Source organism: Hydractinia symbiolongicarpus, chromosome 3 (genome assembly GCF_029227915.1).
Source record: "Hydractinia symbiolongicarpus strain clone_291-10 chromosome 3, HSymV2.1, whole genome shotgun sequence".
NCBI lineage: Eukaryota > Metazoa > Cnidaria > Hydrozoa > Anthoathecata > Hydractiniidae > Hydractinia > Hydractinia symbiolongicarpus.
Window position 1 is genome coordinate 5,934,462 of NC_079877.1, and position 18,585 is coordinate 5,953,046.

Below are 18,585 nucleotides of genomic sequence, written 5' to 3' on the forward strand. Positions count from 1 at the left end.
TAGTTTTCAAAAATGTTTTCATTTTTGATCAGACGCTGAATAAAAGAAGTTTAATCGCCGGCAAACGAAAACCTGCGATTTCCCGTAAATCCCGTACTCGGCCCGTATAGTCAAAAGTATACAAAGAAAGTACCCAGGGAGTAAACTCATTTCCCAAACGATTTTTTAAATTATTATTTCACCACTAAAGCCCATGAGACTTGTAGTTTTTAAAAATGTTTTCATTTTTGATGAGACGCTGAATAAAAGAAGTTTAATCGCTGGCAAACGAAAACCCGCAATTTCCCGTAAATCCCGGTCTCGGCCCGTATAGTCAAAAGTATACAACGAAAGTACCCAGTGAGTAAACTCATTTCCCTAACGAATTTTTAAATTATTTTTTCACCACTAAAACGCATGAGACTTGTAGTTTTTAAAAATGTTTTCATTTTTGATGAGACGCTGAATAAAAGAAGTTTAATCGCCGGCAAACGAAAACCCGCAATTTCCCGTAAATCCCGGTCTCGGCCCGTATAGTCAAAAGTATACAAAGAAAGTACCCAGGGAGTAAACTCATTTCCCAAACGATTTTTTAAATTATTATTTCACCACTAAAGCCCATGAGACTTGTAGTTTTTAAAAATGTTTTCATTTTTGATGAGACGCTGAATAAAAGAAGTTTAATCGCCGGCAAACGAAAACCCGCAATTTCCCGTAAATCCCGGTCTCGGCCCGTATAGTCAAAAGTATACAAGGAAAGTACCGAGTGAGTAAACTCATTTCCCTAACGAATTTTTAAATTATTTTTTCACCACTAAAACGCATGAGACTTGTAGTTTTCAAAAATGTTTTCATTTTTGATCAGACGCTGAATAAAAGAAGTTTAATCGCCGGCAAACGAAAACCTGCGATTTCCCGTAAATCCCGGACTCGGCCGGTATAGTCAAAAGTATACAAAGAGAGTACCCAGGGTGTAAACTCATTTCCCGAACGATTTTTTAAGTTATTTTTTCACCACTAAAACGCATGAGACTTGTAGTTTTCAAAAATGTTTTCATTTTTGATGAGACGCTGAATAAAAGAAGTTTAATCGCCTGCAAACGAAAACCTGCGATTTCCCGTAAATCCCGGACTCGGCCCGTATAGTCAAAAGTATACAAAGAAAGTACCCAGGGAGTAAACTCATTTCCCAAACGATTTTTTAAATTATTTTTTCACCACTAAAACGCATGAGACTTGTAGTTTTCAAAAATGTTTTCATTTTTGATCAGACGCTGAATAAAAGAAGTTTAATCGCCGGCAAACGAAAACCTGCGATTTCCCGTAAATCCTGCACTCGGCCCGTATAGTCAAAAGTATACAAAGAGAGTACCCAGGTTGTAAACTCATTTCCCGAACGATTTTTTAAATTATTTTTTCACCACTAAAACGCATGAGACTTGCAGTTTTCAAAAATGTTTTCATTTTTGATGAGACGCTGAATAAAAGAAGTTTAATCGCCTGCAAACGAAAACCTGCGATTTCCCGTAAATCCCGGACTCGGCCCGTATAGTCAAAAGTATACAAGGAAAGTACCCAGGGAGTAAACTCATTTTTCCAAACGATTTTTTAAATTATTATTTCACCACTAAAGCCCATGAGACTGGTAGTTTTTAAAAATGCTTTCATTTTTGATGAGACGCTGAATAAAAGAAGTTTAATCGCCGGCAAACGAAAAACCGCGATTTCCCGTAAATCCCGGACTCGGCCCGTATAGTCAAAAGTATACAAGGAAAGTACCCAGTGAGTAAACTCATTTCCCGAACGAATTTTTAAATTATTTTTTCACCACTAAAGCCCATGAGACTTGTAGTTTTTAAAAATGTTTTCATTTTTGATGAGACGCTGAATAAAAGAAGTTTAATCGCCGGCAAACGAAAACCCGCAATTTCCCGTAAATCCCGGTCTCGGCCCGTATAGTCAAAAGCATACAAAAAAGTACCCAGGGAGTAAACTCATTTCCCGAACGAATTTTTAAATTATTTTTTCACCACTAAAACGCATGAGACTTGTAGTTTTCAGAAATGTTTTCATTTTTGATGAGACGCTTAATGAAAGTGGTTTAATCGCCGGCAAACGAAAACCCGCGATTTCCCGTAAATCCCGGGCTTGGCCCGTATAGTCGAATGTATACAAAGAAAGTACCCTGTGAGTAAACTCATTTCCAAAACGATTTTTTAAATTATCTTTTCACCACTAAAACGCTTGAGACTTGTAGTTTTCAAAAATGTTTTCATTTTTGATGAGACGCTAAATAAAAGAAGTTTAATCGCCGGCAAACGAAAACCCGCCATTTCCCGTAAACCCCGGACTCGGCCCGCATAGTCAAAAGTATACAAAGAAAGTACCCAGGGTGTAAACTCATTTCCCGAACGATTTTTTAAATTATTATTTCACCACTAAAGCCCATGACACTTGTAGTATTTAAAAATACTTTCATTTTTGATGAGACGCTGAATAAAAGAAGTTTAATCGCCGGCAAACAAAAACCCGCGACTTCCCGTAAATCCCAGACTTGGCCCGTATAGTCAAAAGTACACAAAGAAAGTACCCAGGGAGTAAACTCATTTCCCGAACGATTTTTTAAATTATTTTTTCACCACTAAAACGCATGAGACTTGTAGTTTTCAAAAATGTTTTCATTTTTGATGAGACGCTGAATAAAAGAAGTTTAATCGCCGGTAAACGAAAACCTGCGATTTCCCGTAAATCCCGGACTCGGCTCGCATAGTCAAAAGTATACAAAGAAAGTACCCGAGGTGTAAACTCATTTCCCGAACGATTTTTTAAATTATTATTTCACCACTAAAGCCCATGAGACTTGTAGTTTTTAAAAATGTTTTCATTTTTGATGAGACGCTGAATAAAAGAAGTTTAATCGCCGGCAAACGAAAACCCGCAGTTTCCCGTAAATCCAGGACTCGGCCCGTATAGTCAAAAAGTATACAAGGAAAGTACCCAGTGAGTAAACTCATTTCCCGAACAAATTTTTAAATTATTTTTTCACCACTAAAACGCATGAGACTTGTAGTTTCCAGAAATGTTTTCATTTTTGATGAGACGCTTAATGAAAGTGGTTTAATCGCCGGCAAACGAAAACCCGCGATTTCCCGTAAATCCCGGGCTTGGCCCGTATAGTCGAATGTATACAAAGAAAGTACCCTGTGAGTAAACTCATTTCCAAAACGATTTTTTAAATTATCTTTTCACCACTAAAACGGTTGAGACTTGTAGTTTTCAAAAATGTTTTCATTTTTGATGAGACGCTAAATAAAAGAAGTTTAATCGCCGGCAAACGAAAACCCGCCATTTCCCGTAAACCCCGGACTCGGCCCGCATAGTCAAAAGTATACAAAGAAAGTACCCAGGGTGTAAACTCATTTCCCGAACGATTTTTTAAATTATTATTTCACCACTAAAGCCCATGAGACTTGTAGTATTTAAAAATACTTTCATTTTTGATGAGACGCTGAATAAAAGAAGTTTAATCGCCGGCAAACAAAAACCCGCGACTTCCCGTAAATCCCAGACTTGGCCCGTATAGTCAAAAGTATACAAAGAAAGTACCCAGGGAGTAAACTCATTTCCCGAACGATTTTTTAAATTATTTTTTCACCACTAAAACGCATGAGACTTGTAGTTTTCAAAAATGTTTTCATTTTTGATGAGACGCTGAATAAAAGAAGTTTAATCGCCGGCAAACGAAAACCTGCGATTTCCCGTAAATCCCGGACTCGGCTCGCATAGTCAAAAGTATACAAAGAAAGTACCCGAGGTGTAAACTCATTTCCCGAACGATTTTTTAAATTATTATTTCACCACTAAAGCCCATGAGACTTGTAGTTTTTAAAAATGTTTTCATTTTTGATGAGACGCTTAATAAAAGAGGTTTAATCGCCGGCAAACGAAATCCCGCGATTTCCCGTAAATCCCGGGCTTGGCCCGTATAGTCGAATGGATACAAAGAAAGAACTCAGGAAGTAAACTCATTTCCCGAACGATTTTTTAAATTTTTTTTTCACCACTAAAACGAATGATACTTGTAGTTTTCAAAAATGTTTTCATTTTTGATGAGACGCTGAATAAAAGAAGTTTAATCGCCGGCAAACAAAAACCCGCGATTTCCCGTAAATCCCGGGCTTGGCCCGTATAGTCAAAAGTATACAAAGAAAGTACCCAGGGAGTAAACTTATTTCCCGAACGATTTTTTAAATTATTTTTCACCACTAAAACGCATGAGACTTGTAGTTTTTAAAAATGTTTTCATTTTTGATGAGACGCTGAATAAAAGCAGTTTAATCGCCGGCAAACGAAAACCTGCGATTTCCCGTAAATCCCGGACTCGGCCCGTATAGTCAAAAGTATACAAGAAAGTACCCAGGGAGTAAACTCATTTCCAGAACGATTTTTTAAATTATTTTTTCACCACTAAAACGCATAAGACTTGTAGTTTTTAAAAATGTTTTCATTTTTGATGAGACGCTGAATAAAAGAAGTTTAATCACCGGCAAACGAAAACCCGCGATTTCCCGTAAATCCTGGACTCGGCCCGTATAGTTAAAAGTATACAAGGAAAGTATCCAGGGAGTAAACTCATTTCCCAAACGATTTTTTAAATTATTACTTCACCACTAAAGCCCATGAGACTTGTAGTTTTTAAAAATGTTTTCATTTTTGATGAGACGCTGAATAAAAGAAGTTTAATCGCCGGCAAACGAAAACCCGCAATTTCCCGTAAATCCCGGTCTCGGCCCGTATAGTCAAAAGTATACAAGGAAAGTACCCAGTGAGTAAACTCATTTCCCTAACGAATTTTTAAATTATTTTTTCACCACTAAAACGCATGAGACTTGTAGTTTTCAAAAATGTTTTCATTTTTGATCAGACGCTGAATAAAAGAAGTTTAATCGCCGGCAAACGAAAACCTGCGATTTCCCGTAAATCCCAGACTCGGCCCGTATAGTCAAAAGTATACAAAGAGAGTACCCAGGGTGTAAACTCATTTCCCGAACGATTTTTTAAATTATTTTTTCACCACTAAAACGCATGAGACTTGTAGTTTTCAAAAATGTTTTCATTTTTGATGAGACTCTGAATAAAAGAAGTTTAATCGCCTGCAAAGGAAAACCTGCGATTTCCCGTAAATCCCGGACTCGGCCCGTATAGTCAAAAGTATACAAAGAAAGTACCCAGAGAGTAAACTCATTTCCCAAACGATTTTTTAAATTATTACTTCACCACTAAAGCCCATGAGACTTGTAGTTTTTAAAAATGTTTTCATTTTTGATGAGACGCTGAATAAAAGAAGTTTAATCGCCGGCAAACGAAAACCTGCGATTTCCCGTAAATCCCGGACTCGGCCCGTATAGTTAAAAGTATACAAGGAAAGTACCCAGGGAGTAAACTCATTTCCCAAACGATTTTTTAAATTATTATTTCACCACTAAAGCCCATGAGACTTGTAGTTTTTAAAAATGTTTTCATTTTTGATGAGACGCTGAATAAAAGAAGTTTAATCGCCGGCAAACGAAAACCCGCAATTTCCCGTAAATCCCGGTCTCGGCCCGTATAGTCAAAAGTATACAAGGAAAGTACCCAGTGAGTAAACTCATTTCCCTAACGAATTTTTAAATTATTTTTTCACCACTAAAACGCATGAGACTTGTAGTTTTCAAAAATGTTTTCATTTTTGATCAGACGCTGAATAAAAGAAGTTTAATCGCCGGCAAACGAAAACCTGCGATTTCACGTAAATCCCGGACTCGGCCCGTATAGTCAAAAGTATACAAAGAGAGTACCCAGGGTGTAAACTCATTTCACGAACGATTTTTTAAATTATCTTTTCACCACTAAAACGCATGAGACTTGTAGTTTCTAAAAATGTTTTCATTTTTGATGAGACGCTGAATAAAAGAAGTTTAATCGCCTGCAATGGAAAACCTGCGATTTCCCGTAAATCCCGGACTCGGCCCGTATAGTCAAAAGTATACAAGGAAAGTACCCAGGGAGTAAACTCATTTCCCAAACAATTTTTTAAATTATTTTTTCACCACTAAAACGCATGAGACTTGTAGTTTTCAGAAATGTTTTCATTTTTGATGAGACGCTTAATGAAAGTGGTTTAATCGCCGGCAAACGAAAACCTGCGATTTCCCGTAAATCCCGGGCTTGGCCCGTATAGTCGAATGTTTACAAAGAAAGTACCCTGTGAGTAAACTCATTTCCAAAACAATTTGTTAAATTATCTTTTCACCAATAAAGACCATGAGACCTGTAGTATTTAAAAATACATTCATTTTTGATGAGACGCTGAATAAAAGAAGTTTCATCGCCGGCAAACAAAAACCCGCGACTTCCCGTAAATCCCAGACTCGGCCCGTATAGTCAAAAGTATACAAAGAAAGTACCCAGGGAGTAAACTCATTTCCCGAACGATTTTTTAAATTATTTTTTCACCACTAAAACGCATGAGACTTGTAGTTTTCAAAAATGTTTTCATTTTTTATGAGACGCTGAATAAAAGAAGTTTAATCGACGGCAAACGAAAACCTGCGATTTCCCGTAAATCCCGGACTCGGCCCGCATAGTCAAAAGTATACAAAGAAAGTACCCGAGGTGTAAACTCATTTCCCGAACGATTTTTTAAATTATTATTTCACCACTAAAGCCCATAAGACTTGTAGTTTTTAAAAATGTTTTCATTTTTGATGAGACGCTTAATAAAAGAGGTTTAATCGCCGGCAAACGAAATCCCGCGATTTCCCGTAAATCCCGGGCTTGGCCCGTATAGTCGCATGTATACAAAGAAAGAACTCAGGAAGTAAACTCATTTCCCGAACGATTTTTTAAATTTTTTTTTCACCACTAAAACGAATGAGACTTGTAGTTTTCAAAAATGTTTTCATTTTTGATGAGACGCTGAATAAAAGAAGTTTAATAGCCGGCAAACAAAAACCCGCGATTTCCCGTAAATCCCGGGCTTGGCCCGTATAGTCAAAAGTATACAAAGAAAGTACCCAGGGAGTAAACTCATTTCCCGAACGATTTTTTAAATTATTTTTCACCACTAAAACGCATGAAACTTGTAGTTTTTAAATATGTTTTCATTTTTGATGAGACGCTGAATAAAAGAAGTTTAATCGCCGGCAAACGAAAACCTGCGATTTCCCGTAAATTCTGGACTCGGCCCGTATAGTCAAAAGTATACAAAGAAAGTACCCAGGGAGTAAACTCATTTCCCGAACGAATTTTTAAATTATTTTTTCACCACTAAAACGCATGAGACTTGTAGTTTTCAGAAATGTTTTCATTTTTGATGAGACGCTTAATGAAAGTGGTTTAATCGCCGGCAAACGAAAACCCGCGATTTCCCGTAAATCCCGGTCTTAACCCGTATAGTCGAATGTATACAAAGAAAGTACCCTGTGAGTAAACTCATTTCCAAAACGATTTTTTAAATTATCTTTTCACCACTAAAACGCTTGAGACTTGTAGTTTCCAAAAATGTTTTCATTTTTGATGAGACGCTAAATAAAAGAAGTTTAATCGCCGGCAAACGAAAACCCGCCATTTCCCGTAAACCCCGGACTCGGCCCGCATAGTCAAAAGTATACAAAGAAAGTACCCAGGGAGTAAACTCATTTCCCGAACGATTTTTTAAATTATTTTTTCACCACTAAAACGCATGAGACTTGTAGTTTTTAAAAATGTTTTCATTTTTGATGAGACGCTGAATAAAAGAAGTTTAATCGCCGGCAAACGAAAACCTGCGATTTCCCGTAAATCCCGGACTCGGCCCGCATAGTCAAAAGTATACAAAGAAAGTACCCGAGGTGTAAACTCATTTCCCGAACGATTTTGTAAATTATTATTTCACCACTAAAGCCCATGAGACTTGTAGTTTTTAAAAATGTTTTCATTTTTGATGAGACGCTTAATAAAAGAGGTTTAATCGCCGGCAAACGAAATCCCGCGATTTCCCGTAAATCCCGGGCTTGGCCCGAATAGTCGAATGTATACAAAGAAAGAACTCAGGAAGTAAACTCATTTCCCGAACGATTTTTTAAATTATTTTTTCACCACTAAAACGCATGAGACTTGTAGTTTTCAAAAATGTTTTCATTTTTGATGAGACGCTGAATAAAAGCAGTTTAATCGCCGGCAAACGAAAACCTGCGATTTCCCTAAATCCCGGACTCGGCCCGTATAGTCAAAAGTATACAAAGAAAGTACCCAGGGAGTAAACTCACTTCCAGAAGGATTTTTTAAATTATTTTTTCACCACTAAAACGCATAAGACTTGTAGTTTTTAAAAATGTTTTCATTTTTGATAAGACGCTGAATAAAAGAAGTTTAATCGCCGGCAAACAAAAACCCGCGATTTCCCGTAAATCCCGTGCTTGGCCCGTATAGTCAAAAGTATACAAAGAAGGTATCCAGCGAGTAAACTCATTTCCCGAACGATTTTTTAAATTATTTTTCACCACTAAAACGCATGAGACTTGTAGTTTTCAAGAATGTTTTCATTTTTGATGAGACGCTGAATAAAAGCAGTTTAATCGCCGGCAAACGAAAACCTGCGATTTCCCGTAAATCTCGGACTCGGCCCGTATAGTCAAAAGTATACAAAGAAAGTACCCAGGGAGTAAACTCATTTCCCGAACGATTTTTTAAATTATTTTTCACCACTAAAACGCATGAGACTTGTAGTTTTTAAAAATGTTTTCATTTTTGATGAGACGCTGAATAAAAGAAGTTTAATCGCCGGCAAACGAAAACCTGCGATTTCCCGTAAATCCTGGACTCGGCCCGTATAGTCAAAAGTATACAAAGAAAGTACCCAGGGAGTAAACTCATTTCTCAAACGATTTTTTAAATTATTATTTCACCACTAAAACGCATGAGACTTGTAGTTTTCAAGAATGTTTTCATTTTTGATGAGACGCTGAATAAAAGCAGTTTAATCGCCGGCAAACGAAAACCTGCGATTTCCCGTAAATCCCGGACTCGGCCCGTATAGTTAAAAGTATACAAAGAAAGTACCCAGGGAGTAAACTCATTTCCAGAACGATTTTTTAAATTATATTTTCACCACTAAAACGCATAAGACTTGTAGTTTTTAAAAATGTTTTCATTTTTGATGAGACGCTGAATAAAAGAAGTTTAATCGCCGGCAAACTAAAACCCGCGATTTCCCGTAAATCCCGGGCTTGGCCCTTATAGTCAAAAGTATACAAAGAAAGTACCCAGGGAGTAAACTCATTTCCCGAACGATTTTTTAAATTACTTTTTCACCACTAAAACGCATGAGACTTGTAGTTTTTAAAAATGTTTTCATTTTTGATGAGACGCTGAATAAAAGAAGTTTAATCGCCGGCAAACGAAAACCTGCGATTTCCCGTAAATCCTGGACTCGGCCCGTATAGTCAAAAGTATACAAAGAATGTACCCAGGGAGTAAACTCATTTCCCAAACGATTTTTTAAATTATTACTTCACCACTAACGCCCATGAGACTTGTAGTTTTTAAAAATGTTTTCATTTTTGATGAGACGCTGAATAAAAGAAGTTTAATCGCCGGCAAACGAAAACCTGCGATTTCCCGTAAATCCTGGACTCGGCCCGTATAGTCAAAAGTATACAAAGAAAGTACCCAGGGAGTAAACTCATTTCCCAAACGATTTTTTAAATTATTATTTCACCACTAAAACGCATGAGACTTGTAGTTTTCAAGAATGTTTTCATTTTTGATGAGACGCTGAATAAAAGCAGTTTAATCGCCGGCAAACGAAAACCTGCGATTTCCCGTGAATCTCGGACTCGGCCCGTATAGTCAAAAGTATACAAAGAAAGTACCCAGGGAGTAAACTCATTTCCCGAACGATTTTTTAAATTATTTTTCACCACTAAAACGCATGAGACTTGTAGTTTTTAAAAATGTTTTCATTTTTGATGAGACGCTGAATAAAAGAAGTTTAATCGCCGGCAAACTAAAACCCGCGATTTCCCGTAAATCCCGGGCTTGGCCCTTATAGTCAAAAGTATACAAAGAAAGTACCCAGGGAGTAAACTCATTTCCCGAACGATTTTTTAAATTACTTTTTCACCACTAAAACGCATGAGACTTGTAGTTTTTAAAAATGTTTTCATTTTTGATGAGACGCTGAATAAAAGAAGTTTAATCGCCGGCAAACGAAAACCTGCGATTTCCCGTAAATTCTGGACTCGGCCCGTATAGTCAAAGTATACAAAGAATGTACCCAGGGAGTAAACTCATTTCCCAAACGATTTTTTAAATTATTACTTCACCACTAACGCCCATGAGACTTGTAGTTTTTAAAAATGTTTTCATTTTTGATGAGACGCTGAATAAAAGAAGTTTAATCGCCGGCAAACGAAAACCTGCGATTTCCCGTGAATCTCGGACTCGGCCCGTATAGTCAAAAGTATACAAAGAAAGTACCCAGGGAGTAAACTCATTTCCCGAACGATTTTTTAAATTATTTTTCACCACTAAAACGCATGAGACTTGTAGTTTTCAAGAATGTTTTCATTTTTGATGAGACGCTGAATAAAAGCAGTTTAATCGCCGGCAAACGAAAACCTGCGATTTCCCGTAAATCCCGGACTCGGCCCGTATAGTCAAAAGTATACAAAGAAAGTACCCAGGGAGTAAACTCATTTCCAGAACGATTTTTTAAATTATTTTTTCACCACTAAAACGCATAAGACTTGTAGTTTTTAAAAATGTTTTCATTTTTGATGAGACGCTGAATAAAAGAAGTTTAATCGCCGGCAAACTAAAACCCGCGATTTCCCGTAAATCCCGGGCTTGGCCCTTATAGTCAAAAGTATACAAAGAAAGTACCCAGGGAGTAAACTCATTTCCCGAACGATTTTTTAAATTATTTTTCACCACTAAAACGCATGAGACTTGTAGTTTTTAAAAATGTTTTCATTTTTGATGAGACGCTGAATAAAAGAAGTTTAATCGCCGGCAAACGAAAACCTGCGATTTCCCGTAAATCCTGGACTTGGCTCGTATAGTCAAAAGTATACAAAGAAAGTACCCAGGGAGTAAACTCATTTCCCAAACGATTTTTTAAATTATTATTTCACCACTAAAACGCATGAGACTTGTAGTTTTCAAGAATGTTTTCATTTTTGATGAGACGCTGAATAAAAGCAGTTTAATCGCCGGCAAACGAAAACCTGCGATTTCCCGTAAATCCCGGACTCGGCCCGTATAGTTAAAAGTATACAAAGAAAGTACCCAGGGAGTAAACTCATTTCCAGAACGATTTTTTAAATTATTTTTTCACCACTAAAACGCATAAGACTTGTAGTTTTTAAAAATGTTTTCATTTTTGATGAGACGCTGAATAAAAGAAGTTTAATCGCCGGCAAACTAAAACCCGCGTCTTCCCGTAAATCCCGGGCTTGGCCCTTATAGTCAAAAGTATACAAAGAAAGTACCCAGGGAGTAAACTCATTTCCCGAACGATTTTTTAAATTACTTTTTCACCACTAAAACGCATGAGACTTGTAGTTTTTAAAAATGTTTTCATTTTTGATGAGACGCTGAATAAAAGAAGTTTAATCGCCGGCAAACGAAAACCTGCGATTTCCCGTAAATCCTGGACTCGGCCCGTATAGTCAAAAGTATACAAAGAATGTACCCAGGGAGTAAACTCATTTCCCAAACGATTTTTTAAATTATTACTTCAACACTAACGCCCATGAGACTTGTAGTTCTTAAAAATGTTTTCATTTTTGATGAGACGCTGAATAAAAGAAGTTTAATCGCCGGCAAACGAAAACCTGCGATTTCCCGTAAATCCTGGACTCGGCCCGTATAGTCAAAAGTATACAAAGAAAGTACCCAGGGAGTAAACTCATTTCCCAAACGATTTTTTAAATTATTATTTCACCACTAAAACGCATGAGACTTGTAGTTTTCAAGAATGTTTTCATTTTTGATGAGACGCTGAATAAAAGCAGTTTAATCGCCGGCAAACGAAAACCTGCGATTTCCCGTGAATCTCGGACTCGGCCCGTATAGTCAAAAGTATACAAAGAAAGTACCCAGGGGGTAAACTCATTTCCCGAACGATTTTTTAAATTATTTTTCACCACTAAAACGCATGAGACTTGTAGTTTTTAAAAATGTTTTCATTTTTGATGAGACGCTGAATAAAAGAAGTTTAATCGCCGGCAAACGAAAACCTGCGATTTCCCGTAAATCCTGGACTCGGCCCGTATAGTCAAAATTATACAAAGAAAGTACCCAGGGAGTAAACTCATTTCCCAAACGATTTTTTAATTTATTATTTCACCACTAAAACGCATGAGACTTGTAGTTTTCAAGAATGTTTTCATTTTTGATGAGACGCTGAATAAAAGCAGTTTAATCGCCGGCAAACGAAAACCTGCGATTTCCCGTAAATCCCGGACTCGGCCCGTATAGTCAAAAGTATACAAAGAAAGTACCCAGGGAGTAAACTCATTTCCAGAACGATTTTTTAAATTATTTTTTCACCACTAAAACGCATAAGACTTGTAGTTTTTAAAAATGTTTTCATTTTTGATGAGACGCTGAATAAAAGAAGTTTAATCGCCGGCAAACTAAAACCCGCGATTTCCCGTAAATCCCGGGCTTGGCCCTTATAGTCAAAAGTATACAAAGAAAGTACGCAGGGAGTAAACTCATTTCCCGAACGATTTTTTAAATTACTTTTTCACCACTAAAATGCATGAGACTTGTAGTTTTTAAAAATGTTTTCATTTTTGATGAGACGCTGAATAAAAGAAATTTAATCGCCGGCAAACGAAAACCTGCGATTTCCCGTAAATCCTAGACTCGGCCCGTATAGTCAAAAGTATACAAAGAATGTACCCAGGGAGTAAACTCATTTCCCAAACGATTTTTTAAATTATTACTTCACCACTAATGCCCATGAGACTTGTAGTTTTTAAAAATGTTTTCATTTTTGATGAGACGCTGAATAAAAGAAGTTTAATCGCCGGCAAACGAAAACCCGCGATTTCCCGTAAATCCCGGACTCGGCCCGTATAGTTAAAAGTATACAAGGAAAGTACCCAGTGAGTAAACTCATTTCCCGAACAAATTTTTAAATTATTTTTTCACCACTAAAACGTATGAGACTTGTAGTTTTCAAAAATGTTTTCTTTTTTGATGAAACGCTGAATAAAAGAAGTTTAATCGCCGGCAAACGAAAACCTGCGATTTCCCGTAAATCCCGGACTCGGCCCGTATAGTCAAAAGTATACAAAGAAAGTACCCAGGGTGTAAACTCATTTCCCGAACAATTTTTTAAATTATTTTTTCACCACTAAAACGTATGAGACTTGTAGTTTTCAAAAATGTTTTCATTTTTGATGAGACGCTGAATAAAAGAAGTTTAATCGCCGGCAAACGAAAACCTGCGATTTCCCGTAAATCCCGTACTCGGCCCGTATAGTCAAAAGTATACAAAGAAAGTACCCAGGGAGTAAACTCATTTCCCGAACGATTTTTTAAATTATTTTTCACCACTAAAACGCATGAGACTTGTAGTTTTTAAAAATGTTTTCATTTTTGATGAGACGCTGAATAAAAGAAGTTTAATCGCCGGCAAACGAAAACCTGCGATTTCCCGTAAATCCTGGACTCGGCCCGTATAGTCAAAAGTATACAAAGAAAGTACCCAGGGAGTAAACTCATTTCCCAAACGATTTTTTAAATTATTATTTCACCACTAAAACGCATGAGACTTGTAGTTTTCAAAAATGTTTTCATTTTTGATGAGACGCTGAATAAAAGCAGTTTAATCGCCGGCAAACGAAAACCTGCGATTTCCCGTAAATCCCGGACTCGGCCCGTATAGTTAAAAGTATACAAAGAAAGTACCCAGGGAGTAAACTCATTTCCAGAACGATTTTTTAAATTATTTTTTCACCACTAAAACGCATAAGACTTGTAGTTTTTAAAAATGTTTTCATTTTTGATGAGACGCTGAATAAAAGAAGTTTAATCGCCGGCAAACTAAAACCCGCGTCTTCCCGTAAATCCCGGGCTTGGCCCTTATAGTCAAAAGTATACAAAGAAAGTACCCAGGGAGTAAACTCATTTCCCGAACGATTTTTTAAATTACTTTTTCACCACTAAAACGCATGAGACTTGTAGTTTTTAAAAATGTTTTCATTTTTGATGAGACGCTGAATAAAAGAAGTTTAATCGCCGGCAAACGAAAACCTGCGATTTCCCGTAAATCCTGGACTCGGCCCGTATAGTCAAAAGTATACAAAGAATGTACCCAGGGAGTAAACTCATTTCCCAAACGATTTTTTAAATTATTACTTCAACACTAACGCCCATGAGACTTGTAGTTTTTAAAAATGTTTTCATTTTTGATGAGACGCTGAATAAAAGAAGTTTAATCGCCGGCAAACGAAAACCTGCGATTTCCCGTAAATCCTGGACTCGGCCCGTATAGTCAAAAGTATACAAAGAAAGTACCCAGGGAGTAAACTCATTTCCCAAACGATTTTTTAAATTATTATTTCACCACTAAAACGCATGAGACTTGTAGTTTTCAAGAATGTTTTCATTTTTGATGAGACGCTGAATAAAAGCAGTTTAATTGCCGGCAAACGAAAACCTGCGATTTCCCGTGAATCTCGGACTCGGCCCGTATAGTCAAAAGTATACAAAGAAAGTACCCAGGGGGTAAACTCATTTCCCGAACGATTTTTTAAATTATTTTTCACCACTAAAACGCATGAGACTTGTAGTTTTTAAAAATGTTTTCATTTTTGATGAGACGCTGAATAAAAGAAGTTTAATCGCCGGCAAACGAAAACCTGCGATTTCCCGTAAATCCTGGACTCGGCCCGTATATTCAAAATTATACAAAGAAAGTACCCAGGGAGTAAACTCATTTCCCAAACGATTTTTTAATTTATTATTTCACCACTAAAACGCATGAGACTTGTAGTTTTCAAGAATGTTTTCATTTTTGATGAGACGCTGAATAAAAGCAGTTTAATCGCCGGCAAACGAAAACCTGCGATTTCCCGTAAATCCCGGACTCGGCCCGTATAGTCAAAAGTATACAAAGAAAGTACCCAGGGAGTAAACTCATTTCCAGAACGATTTTTTAAATTATTTTTTCACCACTAAAACGCATAAGACTTGTAGTTTTTAAAAATGTTTTCATTTTTGATGAGACGCTGAATAAAAGAAGTTTAATCGCCGGCAAACTAAAACCCGCGATTTCCCGTAAATCCCGGGCTTGGCCCTTATAGTCAAAAGTATACAAAGAAAGTACGCAGGGAGTAAACTCATTTCCCGAACGATTTTTTAAATTACTTTTTCACCACTAAAATGCATGAGACTTGTAGTTTTTAAAAATGTTTTCATTTTTGATGAGACGCTGAATAAAAGAAATTTAATCGCCGGCAAACGAAAACCTGCGATTTCCCGTAAATCCTAGACTCGGCCCGTATAGTCAAAAGTATACAAAGAATGTACCCAGGGAGTAAACTCATTTCCCAAACGATTTTTTAAATTATTACTTCACCACTAATGCCCATGAGACTTGTAGTTTTTAAAAATGTTTTCATTTTTGATGAGACGCTGAATAAAAGAAGTTTAATCGCCGGCAAACGAAAACCCGCGATTTCCCGTAAATCCCGGACTCGGCCCGTATAGTTAAAAGTATACAAGGAAAGTACCCAGTGAGTAAACTCATTTTCCGAACAAATTTTTAAATTATTTTTTCACCACTAAAACGTATGAGACTTGTAGTTTTCAAAAATGTTTTCTTTTTTGATGAAACGCTGAATAAAAGAAGTTTAATCGCCGGCAAACGAAAACCTGCGATTTCCCGTAAATCCCGGACTCGGCCCGTATAGTCAAAAGTATACAAAGAAAGTACCCAGGGTGTAAACTCATTTCCCGAACAATTTTTTAAATTATTTTTTCACCACTAAAACGTATGAGACTTGTAGTTTTCAAAAATGTTTTCATTTTTGATGAGACGCTGAATAAAAGAAGTTTAATCGCCGGCAAACGAAAACCTGCGATTTCCCGTAAATCCCGTACTCGGCCCGTATAGTCTAAAGTATACAAGGAAAGTACCCAGGGAGTAAACTCATTTCCCAAACGATTTTTTAAATTTTTATTTCACCACTAAAGCCCATGAGACTTGTAGTTTTTAAAAATGTTTTTATTTTTGATGAGACGCTGAATAAAAGAAGTTTAATCGCCGGCAAACGAAAACCCGCAATTTTCCGTAAATCCCGGTCTCGGCCCGTATAGTCAAAAGTATACAAGGAAAGCACCCAGTGAGTAAACTCATTTCCCTAACGAATTTTTAAATTATTTTTTCACCACTAAAACGCATGAGACTTGTAGTTTTCAAAAATGTTTTCATTTTTGATCAGACGCTGAATATAAGAAGTTTAATCGCCGGCAAACGAAAACCTGCGATTTCCCGTAAATCCCGGACTCGGCCCGTATAGTCAAAAGTATACAAAGAGAGTACCCAGTGTGTAAACTCATTTCCCGAACGATTTTTTAAATTATTTTTTCACCACTAAAACGCATGAGACTTGTAGTTTTTAAGAATGTTTTCATTTTTGATGAGACGCTGAATAAAAGCAGTTTAATCGCCGGCAAACGAAAACCTGCGATTTCCCGTAAATCTCGGACTCGGCCCGTATAGTCAAAAGTATACAAAGAAAGTACCCAGGGAGAAAACTTATTTCCCGAACGATTTTTTAAATTATTTTTCACCACTAAAACGCATGAGACTTGTAGTTTTTAAAAATGTTTTCATTTTTGATGAGACGCAGAATAAAAGAAGTTTAAACGCCGGCAAAGGAAAACCTGCGATTTCCCGTAAATCCTGGACTCCGCCCGTATAGTCAAAAGTATACAAAGAAAGTACCCAGGGAGTAAACTCATTTCCCAAACGATTTTTTAAATTATTATTTCACCACTAAAACGCATGAGACTTGTAGTTTTCAAGAATGTTTTCATTTTTGATGAGACGCTGAATAAAAGCAGTTTAATCGCCGGCAAACGAAAACCTGCGATTTCCCGTAAATGCCGGACTTGGCCCGTATAGTCAAAAGTATACAAAGAAAGTACCCAGGGAGTAAACTCATTTCCAGAACGATTTTTTAAATTATTTTTTCAACACTAAAACGCATAAGACTTGTAGTTTTTAAAAATGTTTTCATTTTTGATGAGACGCTGAATAAAAGAAGTTTAATTGCCGGCAAACTAAAACCCGCGATTTCCCGTAAATCCCGGGCTTGGCCCTTATAGTCAAAAGTATACAAAGAAAGTACCCAGGGAGTAAACTCATTTCCCGAACGATTTTTTAAATTACTTTTTCACCACTAAAACGCATGAGACTTGTAGTTTTTAAAAATGTTTTCATTTTTAATGAGACGCTGAATAAAAGAAGTTTAATCGCCGGCAAACGAAAACCTGCGATTTCCCGTAAATCCTAGACTCGGCCCGTATAGTCAAAAGTATACAAAGAATGCACCCAGGGAGTAAACTCATTTCCCAAACGATTTTTTAAATTATTACTTCACCACTAATGCCCATGAGACTTGTAGTTTTTAAAAATGTTTTCATTTTTGATGAGACGCTGAATAAAAGAAGTTTAATCGCCGGCAAACGAAAACCCGCGATTTCCCGTAAATCCCGGACTCGGCCCGTATAGTTAAAAGTATACAAGGAAAGTACCCAGTGAGTAAACTCATTTCCCGAACAAATTTTTAAATTATTTTTTCACCACTAAAACGTATGAGACTTGTAGTTTTCAAAAATGTTTTCTTTTTTGATGAGACGCTGAATAAAAGAAGTTTAATCGCCGGCAAACGAAAACCTGCGATTTCCCGTAAATCCCGGACTCGGCCCGTATAGTCTAAAGTATATAAGGAAAGTACCCAGGGAGTAAACTCATTTCCCAAACGATTTTTTAAATTTTTATTTCACCACTACAGCCCATGAGACTTGTAGTTTTTAAAAATGTTTTCATTTTTGATGAGACGCTGAATAAAAGAAGTTTAATCGCCGGCAAACGAAAACTCGCAATTTTCCGTAAATCCCGGTCTCGGCCCGTATAGTCAAAAGTATACAAGGAAAGCACCCAGTGAGTAAACTCATTTCCCTAACGAATTTTTAAATTATTTTTTCACCACTAAAACGCATGAGACTTGTAGTTTTCAAAAATGTTTTCATTTTTGATCAGACGCTGAATATAAGAAGTTTAATCGCCAGCAAACGAAAACCTGCGATTTCCCGTAAATCCCGGACTCGGCCCGTATAGTCAAAAGTATACAAGGAAAGCACCCAGTGAGTAAACTCATTTCCCTAACGAATTTTTAAATTATTTTTTCACCACTAAAACGCATGAGACTTGTAGTTTTCAAAAATGTTTTCATTTTTGATCAGACGCTGAATATAAGAAGTTTAATCGCCAGCAAACGAAAACCTGCGATTTCCCGTAAATCCCGGACTCGGCCCGTATAGTCAAAAGTATACAAA